Below are 23959 nucleotides of genomic sequence, written 5' to 3'. Positions count from 1 at the left end.
GGGGGGTGAACATTATTTGGTTAATGTGTCCAGCCAAATCTTGGTTAGATTCTGCTGTTCATGGAACCACTTTTTTATATTAGTATTTAACCTCTTGTGGGTGTGTTCTGTTGGGGTTTCTAGGATTTTAAGGTCATGATTGCATAGTAGGGTAATGCAAATGAGCTATACCAGAATATTAAGATTAGTTAGTTATTTTAAGAGAAAGCAAATGTCAGGTAATTGTTGTGGCTTGTACCTTATTAAATATTTTTAGTTAGGTGAGAATTGTCTGTGTGCACTGCTAAAAATCTTCTGAGCGGCACCCAGAAGCAAGCTGGGCAAGCACACATTCACACAGCTTAGAGGGGACATTGCTTGCAACACAGATTTCCTGGTCCCCCTTTCCAGTTGGTTATTCTTTCCAAAGTTGGTAGTTGATTTAAGGAGAAGCGCAAGTACAGTGATCTCCTTCTTACACACAGGGAAATAAGTATGTAGTTCGAGAGTTGGTACCGTTTATAAACTAATTTTGCATTTTCCCTATAGAAGAAGTATTGGGCCAACTCATCTATTGTTTTCTCCCAATCATATTGAAAAAGCTTTTTTTAACCTTAGCTGGATTTGCGGTAAGCTCCTCACCAGAAGATCCTATTTCTATCAACAGCGTATACATGTGTTGTTCCAAATCTGAGGCACGTGCTTGCACTTCTCCCCAACTCTCATAAAGCAAGTGTAGTGGTGGATTTAACAATTTTGCGTATACCAACATTTTCTTCCATAGGGCCCTAGTTGCCAATGAGACCAGCCTGAACTCATGTCGAATTACTTAGTTTGGTATAGCAGTTGCCAACCTCAAGGTAATTTTCCAGTGTAGACCCTGGATCTTGTTTAGTCTGTCCCCTAAATCATTAAGATTTATATCGAGCCCATACAAAATTATTGGCTCAACCTGCTCAACCTGCATCTGGTAAAATTGAATGATTGGGGTCAGGGAAAATGCACATAATTGTGCATGCATACGTTTAATTTTTGCTAGCTGTGGCCCATATTTCGAATTCATATATCGAATGCCTCCTTGCCTTAACCTGTTGCTGAACATAGCCTCACTGGATTGGTAAGGCCTCTCTGCCACACCCTATCCTTGTCCACAATATACAAGTTGTAGAGTATGGGCACCACCACGCAGCTCTGCCTCAACTCCACAAAAGTGTTGACCGGTGGCGTCATAGTCCCACCGCTATCCAGTCGTACTTTGACTGTGGTGTCTGTGTGTAACAGGGCCAGTAATTTGACCAACCCATAAAAGACTCCAGCCACCAAGCGTTTTTTCCACAAGCGCCCTCGGCAGACTGTGTCAAAAGCACTCTTCATATCTAGGCGATGTATACGGTGCCCAGATTCTTCCTTTTGACTTCTACCTTCATATAAGCCATTGGAAATTTATTCAATAGCGTACCCATCCCAGAACGGAAGCCTATTTGGCATTTAGACAGGAGTTTGTGGCTGTTGATCTGAGCTTTGAGATATCTCAGGAACAAAGTTGCATAAATGTTGCTGGATGAATCCAGCAAAGCAATAGGTCTAAAATGTTCTGGGACTTATCCGCCTTTTTATATATTGGTCCTATCAGGGATTGTTTTCAGGTGTTGGGTACTACGTGTGTCAAGCATACATGTTCGAATAATTCCCAAAGGGGAAGAGCCCATGTTTCCCAATTTTATTTGATGATAAGAGGGGGAATATTATCAGGTCCTGGTGCTCTGGATGACTTAGCCTTAGAAATTGCCCATACCACATCCTCCAAATCCCAAGAGCATGCGTTATCTCCAAGTTTCCCCACTCCCTAGGCATCCCAGTCAGGTTCCTTATTGGGTATAGAGTATTTCTCCTGTAGGTATTTCCCACACCTCTGCTGGTATCTGACAATCCCCCATACTCAATAAGGTTTTGCCTGCAGCCCCTCCCGTGATCGACCGCACATTTTCTGCATCTTTCCTGACCAAAGCCCCTACCATCTCCTGGTTCTTTATTACTGTGGTTCCCCTCCTGATAAATTTCACTGCCCGTTTATAGCCTGCCAGTATCTTCCTCTTTTTTTCCACAAAAATCTTCATAGGAGATATAATTTGACAGGCATGCTCTAAGTTCCACTCTTTTAGCAGCCTTAGACTTCTGTATTCTCATATCATACACATTTTTGTGGGCAATGTTTTCCTGTATTTTACCCTTCTGTGACAATAGGTTCATGCAGGATAACAGCTTGCTGTTGTAGTTTTCAGCTGTTAATTTATCTCCTTGCCCTGTCATCAAAGCTAGTTCCTTCTCCCATATTTGCATAAAGGATCTACATGCCTTCTGATTCCATCGAATGTACCCTCCTACCCTTACTACAGAGGTAAAGGCCAGAGCAGGTTAGAAGTGCTGAAGTACTATTTGCATATGTATCTTAAGCATTAGAGGAAAATGATTGCTCCCTATAGCCTCTCCTTTAATCAAACAATCACTATTACCATTCCATACTGGGGAAAGAAAAATATAATCAATCCAAGAGGGTTTAATTCCCTTCTTCCATGTGAAAAAGTCTTTCATGTTTTATTCTGCTGGGAGAACAGGTATAAGGTCCCAGTCTTCAAAAAAGGATTTACAGAGTTGTCCTGTTTGTTCACTCTTAGAGTTCTTCTTCCCTCCTCTATGGTTTAGCTGTTTTGGCTTGATCTGAGCACAAACTGCATTAAAGTCTCCTGCCCAGGGGTGTTGCTAGGTCTGGAAAAGACCGGGGCTACGCTAATGTCAGAACTGTCGGGACACGGGGCTAGCTAGCCTTTTGGTTGTAGTTCCTGAGATTGTATCCGGGGCTACAACCAAAAGACCAGGGGCTATAGCCCCTTTAGCCCCCCCCCTAGCAACGCCTCTGCTCCTGCCACTACCACATTTGGATACTCATATCTCCCCAACCAATCCCTAAACAGCATCTCTAGCACGCTTTGTAGCACCATAATTTGTGTCATAGATTGGTTTCCATAAATGTTTACAATCAGGAGATTGAGCTTTGGCTGTGCAGTGGCAGTATGTACCGCCATTAAGTCCGATGATTCAACTTTGATCTCGCAATGTGTACAGGCCCAACTTAAGCCTATGGCCACAGCCAGACCTCCCTTTGGTCGCCCCTTTTTACCCTGTGTGGCTGGCTTGTAGTACGTTGAAAACCCTGATAGCTCAAAGTTACCCAGAGCCATGGTTTCCTGTAGTGTAATGACATTTGCCCTCTCAAGAAGCACCATGGTAGTTCTTGTCAATTTTTGAAAGCCACACATGTTCGTTGTTTTTAAAGGTGCTGCTGACTTAATTTCACCTTTTTAAACATTTGGACATTTGGATTGCCCCCTCCAACCATGCCCATTCGTCTCCGTTCACAGTTGCACCTATGGTGCCCTGTAGCATTCCCAATGCGCAAGTGTCATTTCTTCGCTTTGTGGCTTTGGATTTAGGAAGATATTTCTTCTTGTGATGGTAGATCCACCAGACAAAACCCCAAGGTCTTGAGGGAATCCGGATTATTCCAAATCATCTGAGCAATCAGATTTAATGCAAAGAAACATACTGATCTTTCCACGCCTTTCTTCGGAAAGGCTACCCTAAGGATGTCATCTGATCTCAGCGCTCTTAATTGTGCAACAGCCTGAAATCCTATAATTATGTTCCCTCTGTTCATGTTTTCATTTAGGGCAGATCACCCCATTTCTGTGCCCTGAATGATATCTTGGTTCTTTTCGTGAATGTGTTTTTTTATCGCCCGAGTCATGCAATGGTTCACAACCACCTCCCCCTGGCGTCAACACACCACCCTTTCCCACAACATCCATATTAGATTTTTCTGGAATAGAAACCACTGATGGTGTACTTTCAAGGTTTACAATTTGTCCTTGGTCTACTTGAGGAATTTCCTCCACCAAGATTGACTCCCTTACATCCTCGTTTTCATCATTTTCCATGGTGCTTATGTGGTCTGCACCAATATCATGGCTTTCCAGATTAGTGGGTATTTTAGACTGCTTTTTCTTCCGTTTCCAGTTTGTTTCGTTTGTTGCAGCACTTTTGGTGGTTTTTGATGCCTTTCTAGGTTGATTTCCTGTCTTCTTTTCTCCTAAGGTGAGGGCATCCAAGAAGTGTTTTGAGTTGTTACGTTTGTTCATATTTGGAGCTGCTAGGTTCTTAGATTTCTTTTTCTTTTTTTGTAAGTTTGATCTCCTCTTCTGTCTCTTTTCTTTTACCCATGCATTTTGTTCTTGATTTTGTATTTTCTAACACCCCCTCTGGAGTTGGATCCTCCACCGGCTCCATCTGATTTCCTACTCTTTGTTCTTCTGTATTTAAATGCTCAGAGAGGGGTGTTATCAAGTCCAGAGTGACCCCATCACCACTTGGTCTCGTCCTTCAAGGTCCAGTTCACATCATCCGGTGCTTGCCGTTATCCATACAGTTGGGTGTATGTTTGGTGGGTCCGGGGTTTGGAGCTTCCGCCTTCCCTCTTCTCATTTGTTCTCATTCCTCTCCTCCACTTCATGGACTCGGACCCCATTGGCAACTGAGTCCTGTCTCTGTATTAGGAGGGTCTTCATTCCCTGTTATACGATGTCCAGCTTAGTTGCATTTCCCTGTACTACCTCCTTAATATTGTCATACAGGCGCAATAGGGATTCAAGCACCAGATGTAATGCTGAGATTGATGCTGGCCCCAGTGTTTCCATTTGTTGCATGATATTTGACTCTCTTCTCATGGTAATATTTTTTGGGGTGAAATAATTATCCGGCAAAGTTTGTTTTACTCGATGGGGAGGGGTCAAGCAAGCCTGTTCTTGCAGTAGGCTGTTTGAAGAGTTTATATATTGCTCCCAATCTTTCAAAGGTCCATAGCAGGACTCTCTTGGTGCAGTGTTTCCTTTATTTAATGTCCAATAGGGTCTTTGCATAATCCTGTCTATGTCACTGCATAGACGTTCGAAGGAGTAATCTAAAACTTCTTGTTCGATTCCATCCCGATTCTGTACTGTCTTTTGCACGTGAGGATTTACTTCCTGCCTTGTTAGCATCGAGACTTCCCTTAAGGCTAGACCAAAACGGGCTATTTCTTTCCCATGTTGTTCCACTGTAGAACTTAAAAATGTTACATGAGACTTCCTTATTCTTTCTGTGGCAACTAAGATGTCCCACGTTGTTTCCAGGGAGGAAGTGGCCACTACCTCTGAGTAGAGTAGGGGAGTGCTTAGGGTAAGATTCCTTCCCTCCAGGTCCGCATCTCCCTTCTCTCCATTTTTGTTGCCCATCCTATTTGATGACGCATCTTCACTGTTAGTCAGGTTTTCCAGCAAGCCCATGCTTTCAATGTGTTTGATGTTATCTGTGGGCTTCTCCCTCATCAATCTTGACTCCTCATGGGCTTTCAATGCAACTCTCCCTTTTTCGGTGATTGCAAGTCTACCACTTCTTAAATTCAGGGACATGTTCTGGTCTGTCCGCACAGTACACAACGTCACTGGAAACTGAGGGGAAACTGGAGTGGTAAGTGGTAAATCTTTACAGGCACATTCCGTGTGGTAAGCAAACTTTCTTCAACAATAGTGTGCAGTATGTACTTTGCCTACCCTCCACTAAAGATAAGCACCGAAATTAGACTCGAGCCAGGCCTCCCCCAGCACACCCAAACACTACCAAACCCTCCTGTTTAGATGCCCAGGTTTGTACCAGGCTACGGGTCGTTCAATTATCCACACACGTATTCACACTTTCTTGTTGGGGGAAATTAGCACAAATGTCACGCAAACCTCAGTACTGAAGTAAAACCACCTGAGGAGCGTGTGAGTGCTGTGGAAGGACAATGGAGGATTTTTGGGTGTTTCAAATACTCATTGCTAGACGGTTGTTACCAAGCTTACCGACCACCAGAATGTAAGCTGATGAATCTCGGCATAAATGCAGTGCTCTCGGAGTCCCGTGGGCCACGGAGTCACCTCCTGAATCTCTTCCTGATGGAGGTCCCGACGTCCCTGGGGTTCCACAGCACTTCCCCAGCAACGTGTCATCAAAAACGTATCACCAGCCGACAGCTGACAAAGCTTCATTCCTCCTTCCTGCTTCCTCCTTTGGCCTAGAGGAAAGGACCTAAACGCACAGAGAGTCAAGCCGCACTGCGTGTCACCATATCTCGCATCTCGTATCTCACAATGCGTAGTCGCTTCCAACACTCTTGGCATACAATAGTGTAGAACTTGACAACATCTGTTCAAAATTTGCACAAACATTCAGGGTTGGGTCTAAAAATGTTGAGACCCCCCCTCTAATTTTACACATTACGAACAAACTTTGCAGAAACATTCAAAGTTGGTTCTAACATCTTTTTGCAAACTTGTACACAAATTCGTCAAATGACACCAAATCTATAAGCCATTCAATCATTTTGGGACCCCCCTCTAGTTTTGACCCCTCTTGGCAAGACAACGCCAAACTTTGCAGACACATTTGAAGTCAGGTCTAAAATAATATTGCATAAATTCAGGCAGTTTAATTGAACGGTGCCAAAGTTATGAGCCATCCAAAAACTGCTTTTCACTGACCCTATAATGAAGAAATATGCATCTGAGATGTTTGCAGACTTCGGAGAAGAACATGTTCCATATCATCCCATCCCATCCCATCCCATCCTCATCATCCCTCACCTCCACAGAGATTGTTTGAGTAGTTTGATGTGTAATGTTGTGATTTTTAATATGTTTTTACTGCAATGTTTGCGGAATATGGGTGCAGATTGTGAATTCAACATGGCGTCCATTTCAAACGTTTTGACGCACCTCATATTTTTAATTGACCAATCAACGGGTGTATATGATGTCTGCAAATGGTACGCATCACTCTGATTGGTCCAGAGGTGTCTGCAGACACCGAATCAGGAAGTGAGTCCACGGACCGGACGCAGATATCACACATTTTTGGCCGTTTTAAACAAAACTACTGGATGGATTTACACCAAATTTGCGAAAGCACACTTTCATGACCAAGCTGCTGCCACTCGAGTACGTTTGGGGCAAATCCGTCCTGGGGTTTGGGCTGTAGGTGCAAGCAAAACATGTTGCCCATTATGTCTATGAGGATTTCAAAAGTTTTGGAACCCCCCCCATAACTTTGCCCCCCCCTGACCAAACCATACCAAACTTTGCAAAAGCATTCGGAGGTGGCCATATACTTATTCTGAAAGGTTTGGTGAGGATTCGTCAAACGGCACCAAAGTTATAAGCCACCCAAAAACTGCCTATGGGTTGAGCAATTTAACCATAACTACAGGGCCGCTACCGCAGGCCCTGTAATATATATATATATATAACCTGCGGTAGCGGCCCTGTAGTTATGGTTAAGTTGTTTAACTCACAGGAAGTGCACCATTTCGGCTGCTTATAACTTCGCTCCCCCTGGACGAATCCTTACCAAACTTTGCAAAAAAAGTATACGGGCGGCTCTGAATTTATTTCGCCAAGTTGGTAGGTTTTGTGTGGGGGGGGGGGTTATAGACTGAATGGGGAAAAACTTTGCGCACGGCTACAGGTCGAATGGCTGGACGGATTTTTACCAGATTTGCGCCAGGAGCGGGCTCTTGGTCCAGAAAGCATGCTTTTGTGTTACAAAACACTGAAATGTACGTCCGCAGACAGAAGTGTCATTGGATCGTGGTACGGCATGGTGTCGGAGAAGTTTGAATGCGGCCGGTGGTTGGCTGGAGGGAAGCGTGCTGTGCATCAACATTTTTTGGGAAAGCCGCCATGGTCTATCGGAGGACAGTGCGGCGGCGGTGGCAAGGTCTGGAAAATTTACTGTACGCATTGTGTCGGCGGCCATAAAGGAAGTAATGGCTAGGGGAGTGAGAAGTGGTTCATGTGACATACGTAGCTAGTATTTTCTGTGGTGATTGGAGGCAGCTATCGTAACGGTCCCTTAGTTTCTGCTACGACCTGTTTGCGGCAAACTCTTTTCGTGGCGAGTGATGGCAGGTCATTTGCAGATGGGGAGTGAATTGCACATGAGATAGGGCGCAGGTGGTGATGCACTGCGGATGGAATGCGGTAGTTGGCCACATGGAGGCATACATGGGTGAATGAAGGTGCGGTAGGTCTGTGGAAGGATTACACTATTGGGTGCATGGCCGAAGCCCATAGGCTGTAGGGCATGCACTGAGGAGTGTAGGGCTGCAACATACACACTGCAGGAAGGCATGTTACTGTCTGTATCCGGTACAAGGTGGTGGTTGCAAAGTGCAGTGTGTGCCGATTGGTTACAGTAGCATTAGTGCTGCAAACTGAATGTGTGTAGGTTGGCAGTGACACAGTACTTTGTTAATGGGAGTGGGTACGCCTATAGTATGTGAATGAAAATGTATAGGGGTGCAGGAGAGAGTGTTTTCTTTCCACCTTATGTTACCTGTTGCAATTTGTTGCTGCATAGATATGTGGTGGTGCGCAGGTTGGGTAGGAGTGCTGGTGGCAATGGTGTGTATGTCGATGGTCGTAGTTGGGTGAAATGGTGAAATGCATGGCGGCATTACGTTGCTGTAGGTGTGTTCAAGGCCTATGCTGTGTGCAGAAATGCTGAAGTAGGCCGAATGTTGTGAAAATGTTGTGGTTAGTGAGACAATACTTTCAGATTGGCTGTGGGTAGATGTGGTGGAGGATGTGGTATGTTTGTGCATTCTGGTAAGTGCGACCTGTGTTTGTGTTTGGGTGTTTTATGGTGTGGGGTAGTTGGGGTGAAGTGCTGCTACCTACGTGTGGCACGTTTGTGCAAAATGATAGCTGCCCACATGGCCATCATGTTAACTGTTGCCATTTGCTGCTGCGTAGCGCCATGATGGTGTACAGGTTGGGTAGGAGTGTGGTGGCATTGGTGTCTATTTGGATTGTCGCAGAAGCTGACATGGAGACATGCATGGTGACATTACGTTGCCGTGAGTGTGTTGAAGGCCTAGACTATTGTATGCATGGCCGAAGGCCGTAGGCCGTAGGCCATGCATTCAAGAGCCTAGGCCTTGAGGACACGCACGCAAGTAATGCATTTTTCAATGTGCATGAGTTAGACGGTGGTGACATGTAAGGAATGGGTGTGGAGCCCATTTCAGCCGCTATAGGCCACTGTTGCAAATAGATTTTGTGTAGGTTGGCAGTGGCACAATACTTTGTGAATGGTAGTGGGTACACCCATAGTATGTGATTGAAAGTGCACAGGGATGTAGGAGAGAGTGTTTTGTTTGTACATTATGGTAACTGTTGCAATTTGTTACTGCATACCTCCATGGCGGTGCTCTGTGGTTGCAGTTGCTGCAAAGAAAAGGCACGCTGTGTGGGCACTGGGTGCAATGCTTGTATACTGTCAGTATATTACAGGGTATGGTTGAAGGGCAGATTATATGTTCTTGGTGAGTGTGCTGTGTGCACAATGCTTGCAGTATGGGCAATGTTCTAAACATGTTGTGCTCACGTTGCTAGTGAAACAATCCTTTCTGAGTGGAAGTGGGTAAGAGAATAGTATGTGAATGAAAGGGCGTAGGGGTGCCGGAGACAGTGTAATGTTTATACATTATGGTAACAGTTATACGTAATGATGTGTATGTCCATTGCAATGTTGATGTTGGTTAGGAGTGCTGGTGCCAGTGGTACATATGTCAATAGTGGTAGTTGGCAACATGCTGACATGTATTGTTAAATTATGTTGGGGGGAATGTGTGCAAGTAGCAGACCCACTGGAGCAATGCAGGTTTGGCAGTGTATGCAGCACAGGGTGGTGATCTTTGGGGAATGCGTGTGAAACACATTGTCGATGTGCTACAGCAGGACAAATGAGTTACAAAGCGTGAATTGTGCATTCTATGGTTGTGGTGATAGTTGGAACATGCCACAGTATTTGGTGTGCGGCAGGAGATGGTGCAGTGAGAAGTTGGGTAGTGTGACCACAGGGTGCAGTGCGTACGTAATGCGAGTATGGAAATGGGTATGGTTGAAGGGCAGCTTATATGTGGTTGGTTACTGTGCTGTGTGCACATTTATTGAAGCAGGTACCAATGTTGTGAAGGTGGTGTGGATAGGTTGGCAGTGACACAATAGCTTGTGAATGGTAGTGCGTAGGGGTGAAGGGGCTTTACAAACAAACTGAACGTGCACTTAGAGTGTTTAACTGTAAAAAAATGAGTGGTGAATAGAAATGACAGTGTGCAATGCAGAGGATTTGTATGCGATTGGTGCATGCATGTTTTGAAATCTGACAGCACCCAATTTGGGGTGTGCTGCAAAAAGTGACCGTCCAAAGGGAAGAGGTATTGTCTCAGCTGTATTGGGCCATGGCCCTCACTGTAGATGGGAAAGCGCACGTGCACATCCTCCCATTATGAGCAGGGTGGAAATGGAAATAGAATTGTGGGAAATAGACAATTAGGAGTTTAGGGTGTGGTTCATAGGAAGGGGCGTTACCATTTCGTCACAATACTGTGTCGTGAGAGTGGTCGACATGGAGAGACGCACCATGCATATCGTTGGTGATATCTTTGTGCGCCATCTGCACAGATGTTGCGTGCAAAGAGGTGTTGCTGGTTATTTCAGATTGGAAGGAGTGGACACTTTCTGGGCCTGTCAGGGTGACTGCAGTTTTGGCAGGATGGTTTGCCTTTGCAGATATGTGGCATCCGTCATGAATGAAGACTGTGTCATGGTGCACTATGGAAGTGTACATTTGGGTTACATGTCATGTGGACGATTAATCCGTCTACTGATGAGGTTGCTTAATGCAGCGATGCATATTTTCCCTACTGCCAAGATGGTTTTCTCATGCATAACACCAAGAGCAGTGTGGGTCCATGACGGTGTAATTTGTTCCCAGCCAGTGCCCGAAAGGTGTGTTATAAACAGATTTATGCGTTGGTTTATGCAGAATTGCTGGCATGTTAATAAAATAATAATAATGTTCTCCACCCACTATGAGATCATGAGGTCGCAAAATATGCAGTGGTTCCGTAGAAATGGCATTTATTTGAGGGCCATTGGCAATGCCATTTTCTTTCACACTGTGCAAGAAGCATTGACCAGAATGTTGTAGGACAGGCAAACAGAAACACATACAAAGAGAAAATACAAAATAAACGTGCTTGCATGCACGAAAAAGAAAAGAAAAAAAACCTTCATACATATACGCTGGCAGACTGAATCCCCTGCCTAGTTTCATATTGTTTACCACATCCCCACCACTGCCACCCCCCCAGCTTCACTATCACGAAACGGTAGTGGATTATCGGGTACTTTCAGGATGTCATGTGCCACATCCTGGGTGGCCATGTGGATGTATGCGGATGGAGAAATCGTGCATACTTTCATTGAACTTTGCAGTGGACGTGCTTTGGAATGGCACGACATTTGTACTGTGAATGTGTAACGGTACTTTTCAAGTGTTGCACAGCAGTGACAGTGTTCGATGATGGCGGCTTTAATGTGATTGGTGGATGCGTGTGTGCCTATTTACCAGTAACCTAATGAAGTAAAGCTGCAGAGAAGATAGTGCAAAGGGAAGAAGGACTGTTCCAGTTTTACAGTGGAGCAGCCCACGCGCTACTTTGGGAGGCGCACGTGGCAAAATCTGCCCTTTACACCACCTTCGTCAATTGCCATGGCAGTGTGGCAGTGTGGGAATTAGCCAATCAGGTAGTGTGGGTGTGCTTAATAGGAAGGGGAGGTGAAACGGTTGCACATTATACTCTGCGTACTGAGGGTGGCTGACATAGCAAACATATTGTGTTGCCTGTAGGTGCTCCCTTTGTAATAGATGTGCACAACTGTGCTCTGCAAAGAAACTGTGACAACAATTTTGGAAGGAGTGGACGCATTGTGGAACGCTGTGCATGAGTGATATTTCGTCGATATGCATGCACTTTGCAAAGACCTCACCACGTTTCCAGTAGTAGATGTTATTACTTATAATAATATATATAATATAATATAATATAATTTATTACGGCGGCATGCATCTGGGTGACCTGCCTTGCTTACATTTGTCCCGTAGACTGAGAAGGTTGTTGGGTGTCGTGAGGACGCTTTTTCGCAACGCCAAGGTGCTTCTCTCATCTACAATACTGTGAAGAGTATGGCCTACTGCTCATGGATGTTGTTGCGAGCCAGACGAAGGAAGGTGTCTCATCAACAGAAGCATGTACACTTTTCGTTTGCTCGTGGAATGTTCTTCTGCAACAATGACCTTATTACTTGTGGACATGCAGAGTGTTTCCAAGAAAATAGCATTTTGTTGTCCTCCATTGGCAAAGCAGTTTCATTTTCTCATCTACAAGATGTGATGAAGAGTTTACTGAACTAATGTGAGTAGAAGAAAACACAAAAGCTACTAAAAACAGACAAAAAATGAGTTTTTGTAGAAGGATCTACACCAGAGTCGCCCCTTACTACGAACTCCACCTGCCCTTGTTGCAAGTTATTCCCCCACGCCCGCACGCAGCACGAAAGTCACATGCAGGGATTTTGCGGGTGGCAGCCACAAAAATGGAACTGTGGGGATTGTCCAATGAGTTGCTTAGGATGTGCGGAAATAGGAAGAGTGATTGCAGCTGCACTGGGGACTGGCCGTTGACGTACTTGGGGACCCGCACGTGCCACATTTGACGCTCTGCACCATGCTGACCTATGGAAATGGGACTGTAGCGATTGCCCTATCATGTGCTGCTCAGGGTGTGCGTCAGATGAAAGCGCGCCAATAGGAAGAAAGACTCCTCTGGCTTTACTGGGGTGCAGCTCCGGTGGTACGTAGAGAAAGGCAAGTGCCACATTCTGCGTTTGTGGGCATGCTGGCCAATAGAAATGGGACTATGGGCCTCATTACAAATCAGGCGGTCCAGAAATAACAGTGGCGGTAAACCCGCCGCCACCGTTGTTTCCGGACCGCCTGATCCCGACTCCTGCAGGCGGGAGGTGATGTTCCCACCAGGTTTGACCTGGCGGGTTTAACACCGCCTGCCTGCAGGCAGACAAGGAAACACCGGCAGCATTACGAGATGCTGCCGGTGTTTCCATTATCCCCATTCCCATTGAGTCCCACAGGACTCAAAGGGAATGGGGATTAACACCATTCCGCCTCCGTGATTCCCGGAAAACCAGGGTTGTAATGCCCCGGTAATTCCGGGAATCACGGAGGCGGAATGGTAATACGAGTCCGGCGGTAACAAGGCGGTTTTACTGCCTTGGTTACCGCCGGACTCGTAATGAGGCCCAATGCCCTTTGGCCAATGATGTGGTCAGGGTGCACATTACAGAAAAGAGCACCAATAGGGAGAAGGAGTCCTCCTGCTTCACTGGGGCGCCTCCCTCGTGGTGATTGGGGAAAGGCACGTGCCACATTTTGCCCTTCTCACCATGTTGGCCAATGGAAATGGGACTATGGCCTTTGGCCAATCAGGTGCTCTGGGTGTGCGTCACAGGAAAGGGAGGCATTCACTTTTCCAGAACTTTGTTTACTGCGGCTGGCAAACATGGCAAGCCATAGTTTTCGTTGTGGGTGATTACTTTGTGGAAGATCTGTGTGTGTATGCCCTCCAAAAAGACTTGTCTAACAATTTATGTTTGGAGGGAGTGGACGTTTTGTGGAGTGGTATGGAATCGTGCTCTTTCGGCGGACTGCTTCTAGAATGTCGATGCGTGGCCTCTTCGGCAACTGTACATGTTGTGATTGTGTACTTTGGAGGCTTCTTTTTGGGTTCCATGCCTTGTTCCCGTGTGTTCCGTCAACTGAAGATTTTGATGAAAGCAGTGCAGCACATTTTTCCCTACTGACAAGGTGCTTTTCTCATGTATACTGCTGAGAATCGCGTGGCATTATTCCAATGCTTCCTGTCGCCAGCCAGAGGTCGGAAGGGGTCTCATCAACAGAAGCATGTGTGACTTCTTGAGTGCTGCTGGGATGTTTCCCTGTCAGAATGAGAATATTGGTTCCCGAAACATACACCTTTTCAAGGGAAATGGCATGTCTTTGTCAGCCAGTGGCAATTAAATGTTCGTGCACAATCTACAGACTGAACTGAAGACCCTACTGTATGAATGTAAGCTGCAGTTCAAAACACACATTCACGTATGAAAACTGCAAAGAAAGTGTTTCTAGAGAAGCACCTTTTAAAAAAATTTAAAAACACACATAAAAACAAAGGTTCCTTTAAGAGCCACCACAACCAACGACACGCGCTCCCCTGGTACAAAGTTATTCCCCCACTCCTGCGAACGTGCAGCATGAAAAGTCAGCAAATATTGCGATAGTTGCAGGGTGGCACTTGGTACATATGCCCCTTTTGCAGATGATGCACATAGAAATGGGCCTGAAGAGGCTAAGGGATTGGGCAACAAAGTTTGTGGGTGTGGTGTGTACGGACGGATGGAGCTACACTGTGTATTTGTTCACAGAAATGCAGAGGGTGCCGTTATGGGTGTGTGCTTTACGAGGCACAGTGTGCGGATTTTAGGGTCTGCCAACATACATTCAGTGAAAGTGAATGCAAAACACTGTGCACTCGCTACTCATTTACCAATCTATGATGTACATGTGTAGTGCTATAGACTAGGTACAACGAAGTGCCCGATTTTGTTTGTGTGTGTCATACGCAATCATGACGCCATTATTGTTGTTCATTGTGCAGGGAACATTGCACACTTTCAGTGCCGTTTGCGATGAAGGAGGCACTTGCCCAGTTCATGCGTTTCTTTCCGATCTCTTGCATAACTTTATATCGCAGTATGCAGCTACTGATGTGGCAGCGTCATTTTCTATTTGTTCCGTCAATGGAGACAGCGCGTTAAATTTCAAAGAAGTGCATTTGTGCATTTCTTTGTCATGTGCCAATGGCATACTTCACCCATGGCATTATGACATTTCACAGCACAAATACTTTTCCCTACCTACAACGTTCATCTTACTGTGCCAGCTATCTCGATTTCTGCACACCCCATCTAAATTGGCTTGGTGCCTTTCTTGCGAGTAGTGATATTTTCGTGTAGTAAGTGTTGCGCTGTGACTGTCTTCAAAACGCTCTGCAACACATAAAGAAACCTCTTTGTACAGCACACTCCTTTCCAACCGACTGCACTACAGTGTTCTCCACAATGCCACGCCTCCCGCCGTAAATGCGTGCATTGGCAGTTCCGTTGTTCATCTATGAAAGGTGCTTTCTTTGTTTACCTTTTTTCATTCTCCAGTGCATCTTTATTTATTATCGTGTTCTCACACACGCCACAGAAGGAAAGCCAGGAAAGGTCCGGTACAGAAGGGGGAGCACCTGCCTAGATACTATAGGGGGCGTGCTGGGAGACAGAATTACCTTGTGGCCATCACCTATATAGGCGGCACTCATTGTAATGCTCCTGTAATGACCGTTGCAGAGCACTTCCAAGTACCTTCTTTGTGCACACTAGCACATTGCACTACATGTACAATACAATTCCCTTTGCTGGGGAAAGGTTGTTTTATGATATGATGTCATGGGTGTTAGTCCTTGCAATGCACAGTGGTAGCGTGAGTTATGGTTGCCTACCTTACCATAAGTGGCGCATTTCTGGGGTTTTTAGGTTTTACCTGTAACCATAACGTCCCTGTAGCAACGTTTTTCCATTGCATTTCATAGGTTTTTTTAGTAGTGCAACTTAACCATAACGTCCCTTTAACAACGTTTTTTGTTATACACTGGGAACATCTTCCTTCACTTCAGGATCAATCTTTTTTGTGGGAAACTCTAATGCCTCCCAGATGGGATGCAAACGAGCTGGTATGGTTTCCTTAGAGTGTAGCAACCCTTTTCATTGGGATTGGCAATCCCTTCACATCCCTTCACATGGGCTTTTTCCACTTGTGCCTTCTGGATTGCCTCAGCAATTGCCATGTCAATTAAATACTTGAATTTAGTCTTGGATTTAGGGAGGTCCTCTTCTGGGAACCCCCGGCTAAGAGAATGAGGACTTGTGGATCTAGCAGCCTCCCTCCTACTCTTTTGTGATGATGAGGAAGAGGGAGCTTTGATTGGTTTTAAAGGAGGAACACATGCTCATCCTGGATCTCAACTTTCACAGCCTCTGTAAATGGGGAAAACAAGACACAACCACATACACACAAACACACACACAGAAATTCCTTACCTCAGTTTCATGTGTCCAGGATCCCTGCCTCACCACTTCAGTGCACAACTGTGCTGCTCCATCCACCGCTGCGAATTACATCATCCCATTTGTTCTCTGCTGACACAACTCCACCCTGTTTTGTTTGCTTTGATCAGAGGCCACACTCTGTGCTGTAACCCTACATCTGTTTGTCTGGGCCCAACTGTAGGTCACAGTGGGAATTACATCAGGTTTTTAGAGACCCTTCTGAGTGTTGCCACCCCTCCCCTCACTGGCACTTCAAAATGTCCACATGTCCAGCTAAAAGTGTTCCATTATTCCCTTTGTGAGAAAGAAATAGCAGGAAGTGCCATAGCGAAAGTAACTCTTTATTAGCTCAGCATGGGGCAGAGCTAAGTGGGAGGTACTCCTGTGGGAGGGACTCTTGGAAAAAGAAGCGTTCTACAGTGAGGCAGGGATACTTAAGATGGTGAGGTAGGTTTCATTGGACTGGAGCTGTAGCTAATGTCTTGATAGCTCTATCTCTAGGAGTGGTTTCTGACACAAATGCGGTGATCCATGTCTTATTACCTAATGGGCACACTTCAGGGGATTTATACAGAAAATGATCTGTTCCAACTCACTGCTGTCTTTGCTGCAAAATGATTTCCCATTTGATTGCACTACTAATTACAATGAGACCTGGAAGAAGAATGTGTGAGTAGCCAAGTGATGAGCCAAGGAGCGAGGCACTGTGCTTACCGTTGCAACAGGACGTCAGGGAGACGTTACCTGTCGCTGGCCAAGCAACCTTTTTTGGATGTGTTTTTCCTCTGGCGAGCATGCGTGTTTTTTCATGACTTTGGCTTAAAACTTTAATTGTGCTCGAGCAAATTACTTGTGCAGATCCAGCCCAGCCCTGCACACCCAACTCTATTGGAAGTAGCAGCTTTTTCAAGATACACATAGAAATTAAAACAGGGATCACCAGGTAAAAGCTCTCCCTACTCTGCATAGCCAAATTATTCATCCCCATAACGTCATCTAAACCCTCATCCTCAATGACCTTTATGGTGAAAATCCATTTCGAAGCCATCATCTAACAGAAACAGAGAACTACAGAAAGAAGGAAATTAGAAAACAAGCTTTCTTCTGCTATACAGCCGGACTGTGGCATATCACAAGAATTCACATCGGATTGCACCCATCACCACTCAACTTCAACCCTGTATCTTCAAACAACACCTGATTGAGCATTGGCTTCAGGGGGCATTTCCCATTTAACCCCACAATAACCAGTCCTTTGCACCTCTCTTTCCCCTTAATGGACAGCACTCCACTGCTTTAGAAATAGGTCTGCATTATAATAATCCCCACCATAACATTCTCTTGGAGGAACTTTCCATCCTATACTTCACTGTTGCCTGTTCTAACAAGGCATAATCTAGATTTAGGGAAATGCAAAAGGCAGGCAGGTGCTTTCAGCACCTGCCTGCCTTGCAGTGTTCCTTGCAGACTTGCTCATATACAGGGTGACTATATAGGTATGTGATTATATTCCCATCCTGTGTGGTGTGAAAATGTACCACCAGCATTCCAGAGGGTGGGCTTGTGATCTTGAGAAGTTTCTGATACGTTCCTGAAAACCATCTTCTAAAGCATGGTGGTCTACCATTGCCAGTGGTATTATAACCTTTTTATGCTCAGCCACCCGGGAGTAAATATGTTCTTTCTGGGCCCCCACACAAGGAATAACTAGTGCGTACTTGTTGAATAAAACATATTATTTACATTTATTTTTGTACCAGGACCAATTACTACAATTAATACAAACATTGCCATGGTACAAAAATTATTTAAGGAACATGTTTTTGCAAAAGGCAATTTTGGCTGCGTGCTAATTGCACATGCACCAGTGAAAAGTTACTTGAATGCCACCCAAGTTCCCTTTGTCAACCACTGCCCCTGTATTTTCTTGTGAATATTACCACATTTTTCTCTATAACGCATGTACCCGATTGCTCCTGAGCTAAGTGCACTCTAGATAAAACACATATGCAAGTACAGGGGACACACGGGTAGGCCGCATTAATTGAGCACTATGATAGCTTGCTGCTCCAGCCTTTTGTGGAACTGGACTTGTGCTCTTTATATTTTTGCACACTGCTTACAATGCTCCACACTCTAAAAAAATCCACTCAAAAATGACAAACGATGAATTTAAAATACAACCATTTTCAAAGGTCGTTCTTTGTTCGACTAAAGAAAAGGTGCACGTCCCAGAGCCCCACTGAAAGGACAAGAAAGTCAATCCAGCACAGAATACGCAAGTGCAGTATAATGAAGATTACCCCTGCTAACTGCGCAGGGAGTATTAATTCTATTGAAGACTAGGAGGCGAGCATCATGCTTCAACCTCTTTATTTTACAACTCCTCAGCAGTTTCAACAAACTAATACAACCAACAACAAATACTAAAAAGTGTCTAAACAGACTTTTCTTCCTTTGAAACTAAAATCCCCATATTCTCTGTAGTCCATCTCGCTCCCAGCTCAGCTATGACCACTTCCTGTCCCTGAGCTCCTACTCTCTTTTACTCGCTCTGAAATGTCACTCTTTAACTCCACACTAAGTCCTGCAACTGGCAAAGACTTGAACCACTTCAAAACGAATGTCGAACTTCCTCGACTCCAGGCGACTACGTCTGCTAGTCTCCTACTTCAATTGTTCTTCTGCTCTTCCCCTAAGGAATAATAGAAAGCAGAGAAATCAGGAAGGCGTCCATGTATTGACACTTATCATAACATTCTTATCACATGCAATAATCCAATTTCCTGTGCAATACTGTCAGGTTGACATATCCTTATATACTCTGGGTCAGGTGTTACATACATACATTGGTCAGGTGTTGCATACATTGACATTACATACATTGACATATTTTCACATACATTGGGTCAGGTGTGACACATGTATATTATGGAAGGGTTTGGGTGAGTTATGATGGGTTTTTATTTTGAAACAGACAATTTGGCCTTAACCTTAATTGCAGACTATGGAAGTTCTCAGCCTAAGTTCTGATTGGCTGGTGATTGTTTATAGAGAGGACAGTGAACATTCTAAACTGCCTTTCATCGTCGTAGCCCAGCTGAGAGGACGAGTGCTAAGCTGCTCCTGCTTAACTTGATCAGGGGCTTTAAGTTTCAAGCGGTCGAGCGGCTTCTTTGAGAAAATAACAGGATTTGAGTTTGGAGTTGTTTGGGACACAAGACAGGAGTGCGAAAATTCCATTTTCCTGAGAGAAGAAATTATTCAAGACTCTTTCAAGAGATAAGTGCCTTTAAATTATTTCAAAGTGGAAGATTACTTTAGTTCTGAACTCGCTTTCTACTAATTTTTTGTAAAAAGGTTAAATTGTGTTTAAAGGTTCAAGAACGCGAACACAATCTTCTTACGAACGCATAAACTGAAGCGCGAGCGCATGTTTTCATAAGCTACATGTCTTTTCAAAGCTAGCGTGTGTTCGAGTCGTTAATAAGCTTCAGCATGTGTGTGTGTTCGCGCGAGCGTGAACTTTGAGCTACGTGGAACTAACCGCGTGTGCGCGAGAATATTGTTACGTGGATTCTACTGCGCGTGTGCGAGAACATTGCTACGTGAATTAACCGCGCATGCGCGACTATATTGCTACATGGATTCTACTGCGCGTGTGCGAGAACATTGCTACATGAATTAACCACGCGTGCGCGAGTATATTGCTATGTGGATTCTACTGCGCGTGTGCGAGAACATTGCTACGTGAACTAACGCGTGTGCGCGAGTATATTGCTACGTGGATTCTACTGCGCGTGTGCGAGAACATTGCTACGTGAACTAACCGCGTGTGCGCGAGTATTTTGCTATGTGGATTCTACTGCGGTGTGCGAGAACATTGCTACGTGAAACTAAAGCACGTGTGCATGTTTTTTCTACGTGGGACTTTAGCGCGTGTGCGTGTTTTCTGCGTCTTGGATTAGTAGCGCGTGTGCGTGTTTTTTCGCGACTTGGATTTTAGCGCTTGTGTGTGAATTTCGCCACGTGAATTTTTCATCACAAGTTTCAAGCTCTTCATTTTTTAAAGACAATATTTACATTAAAAAAAGAAGAAGAAACTACAGAATTGGTTTTCATGGAACTTCTTTACTTCATAGAAAACTTTAAGACTTTGTTTAAGTAAATAGAAGAATAAAAAGTTACAGGAAAATACTTCTAATGCATTCAAGGACCTAACAAAGAAGGCAGAATGATCATTGAGTTTCATGGAAACTAGTAAGGAAGTCTATTCTACTAAATCACTTCTCTGGGCATTTTGAAGAGAAGTACCATGTATGGTCTTTACAACCTTTTAGTAAAGGATATAGTTTTTTAAGGTCAGTGACTCAATGAGAATTGAGGTGTTTTTATATGCTTATGTTTCAACTACAGGTGATGAACCAGCTAGTCGATAGCTTCCAGGCTGGAGTTTGTTAATTTGTCCCTTTCCCCCTTTCCTCTTGAAGTGTGGCAAACTGAGCAGTAATTTGTCCAGAGCTCTGAGTGCCACATTTTAGGTGGATTGTTGGGGGTTCAGCAGCTTCCGCAGACGCAAGACCAGAATCGCAGCCTGACAAATACATAGTTTGGGTGGGAATTTAAAGCTCGCCTCCTAGTCTTTAATAGAATTAATACTCGGTGCGCAGTTAGCAGTGGTAATCTTCATTCTATGACAAGACTGGAGGCGAGCATTATGCTTGTTCAAAGCTTCCCAACACTGCGACCGCTAAACTCTCGGTCGGCTTGAAATAAAACTCTTTAAAAGTTCGATCATTCGACCAGTCTGCCGTTAGCATAATATCTCTAAGGGATACCCCTGTCTTAAACGGTTTAGATGCCATTGCTTCACGTACTGAATGCGCGTCGTACTTTCCTACGTCTATCCCAGCTGCCTGCATGATCTCTTTCACCCATCTGGCAAAAGTGGCTGTGGATACGCCCTGAAAAGGCTTTCTACGTACTATAAGCAATTGCGTGGTATTCGCGGCTCTGTGTTCTGCTGTCCTGCTTTCATATTTATTCTCTGACGCAGCTTGCAACACACCATTTAGGTCTATCCGGAAAATATGGGTAGTGTGCTGATGAAGTACCCGTCTTGGTCCTCTTGACTATTGTAAACGTTACGCCATCTGGCCCAAATGACATCCTATCTACTTCTAACGCCCTCACGTCTGACACATGCTTACAAGACACTAGGCACAAAAGCATTGCTAATTTCCCTGACAACTGTTTTAAAGATAAATATCTGTTCCCGGGCCAACTCTCCAATAGCTTAAGGATGACCAGAACGTCCCAGACCGTCTTATATCGAGGCTCTGGGGGCTCTTTAAATCTGGCCCCTCGAATGAGTCTAACTACTGCTGGGTGCTCACCAGCTGGTACTACCTCGATAGGCAGGTGTGCTGTGGAAATTGCGGTCCTGTTCACACCTATGGTGCGGAATGCTCTTCCGCCTTGCAATAGCTGTGCTAAAAAATTTAAAATCATCACTACAGGGGCCGAAATGGGATGAACACCTCTCCCTTTGCACCAGATAGTCCACTTGGCCCAAGCCGCGTCGTAGCTCCTTCTCGTGGATGGAGCCCAGGATTGTGAGATGAGCTGAGCAGCCTGTGCCGAAATGCCTGGCAGCGCCCAGTGTCTCCTGATATCCTGCACGCGATGAGCAGGAGTGTCCCTCTCACTCTCAGAGGATGATATGACCCAGCTGGGTCCGTGAGCAGGTGCTCTCCTTATGGGAGTATTCTCGTGTGATCCACTGTCAGCACCATAAGAGTTGGAAACCACACTTCAGACTTCCAGAACGGCGCTACTAACAGCAGCTCTGCCTTCTCCCTCCGACACTTCGCTAGAACTCTGCTCAGCATCATAAATGGGGGAAACGCGTAGTGTGGACCCCTGCTCTGTTCTTGCAGGAACGCATCCGTCCCTCGAGCTCCCGGGTTCAGCCTCCAGCTGAAGTATACTGCTGTTTGGGCGTTCAACCGGGATGCAAAAAGGTCTATGTGTAGCGGGCCCCATCTCTCGTTCATCATCTGAAAGACTGCTGGTTCCTGTCTCCAATCGCTGGAGTCCGTGAGGTAGCGTGAGTTCCAGTCCGCTATCACGTTCAGCGTCCCGGGGAGGTACTCCGCTGTGACTGATGTCTCCGATTGCATGCAAAAATGCCAAAAATCTTTCGCTAGTTCGGCTAGCATTCTGGATTTGTTGCCGCCTAGATGGTTTATACATAGCACTGCAGATATGTTGTCCATATTTAGTAAGACACACAATCTAATTTTCCCCTTCGTGAAGGCTCTGATCGCAAAAGACCCTGCTAGTAGTTCTAGGTAGTTTATGTGGAGGCGGAGTTCCTCTTCGCTCCATTTCCCTCCATTTCCCTCCTGTCTGCAGGTCTCTGCACCTTGCTCCCTAGCCTAGTCGGCTGGCGTCGGATTCTATAATCAAATCTGGGTGGTCTCCGAAAATGGCTCTCCCATTCCAGGCGTCCATATTCTGCAACCACCATTCCAGCTCCGTCTTGGATTCTTGATCCAACGGTACTGATTGATGATACCTCAAGCCCTGCAGCAGATGCCTCATCTTTAGTCTCTGTAACGCTCGATAATGTAAGGGTCCGGGAAATATTGAATGGAGGCTGCTAGTAGCCCCACTATTCTCGCCAGGACACTACTTGTCTCTGTAGACACCCTCTCAGTTCTCACTTGATGTCGCAAATGTTCCGCATTGGCAGCTCAAGGGTCGCTTTCTTGGTATCTAGGACGAAGCCCAGAAAGTCCAGCCTTTGCGATGGTTTGGTGTCCGACTTCTCTACATTTACTAGAAATCCTAGGGACTCCAGCAGGTCTTGGACCCATCTGGTCTGGTATATGAGTGCTTCTCGGTACTCGGCCAATAACAGGAAATCATCTAGATAGATGATCAATCCTATTCCTTTCTCCCTTATAGCTGCGGCTATTGGCTTCATCAGCTTGGCAAAGGCCCAGGGAGCTGAAGCAAGCCCGAAGGGCATGGTCTTGAATTGCCAGAGCTGTCCTTTCCAGCGAAAAGCTAGGAGGTCCTGAACTCTTCTGCTATAGGGATCGTTAAGTAGGCATCCTTCAGATCCAGCCTCATCAGCCAGTGTTTCTCTCTGAGTGAGTCTCTCAGCTGGTGGATTCCATCCATTTTGAAGTGACGGTAAACTACCCAACTGTTTAGCTCCTTTAGGTTTATAACTGGTCGCACCTTCTCCTTCCGGTGCACCTGAAACATATTTCTTATGAAGTCGGGGACCCTCAGGCACCTCTCTATGGCATTCTTCTTTGCTAGGAGGTATAGCTCCCGGTCTAGTAGCCTCGGCTCTGCGTGCTCTAGACGCTCTTGGTGGGGCCTGCGCTCTTGTATGGGTGGACTCACAAATTCCAGATGCATACCCAGAACCGTTTGCCGCACGTAGGCATCGCTGGAAAGTTTCTTCAGAACATACCAGTTCTCCCCCCTACTGGAGGGTAATGCGCAACTCTCACCTTGTCTGAACCCGTGTCCACGGCTCGCCCTCTGTGGGAAAACCCTCTGGTCGGGAAGAAGGAGTCCTGCGGCCTGTTCTCCCAATATTGGGCTCTGGGATTCGGGGATCTTCCTCCTCCTTGTTTACGACCAGTCGAACGACCCCTGTGGCGACTGCTCCCACCAAAAACTCGGTTGGGGAAGATCTTGCAGATTGATGCCTGCGCCTTCTCCAGTGACGTGTAGGTGCCGACGAA

The sequence above is a fragment of the Ambystoma mexicanum genome, chromosome 7q (genome assembly GCF_040938575.1).
Source record: "Ambystoma mexicanum isolate Mex_15411 chromosome 7q, UKY_AmexF1_1, whole genome shotgun sequence".
NCBI classification, from domain to species: Eukaryota; Metazoa; Chordata; class Amphibia; order Caudata; family Ambystomatidae; genus Ambystoma; species Ambystoma mexicanum.
Note: the sequence above shows the minus strand (reverse complement) of the source record.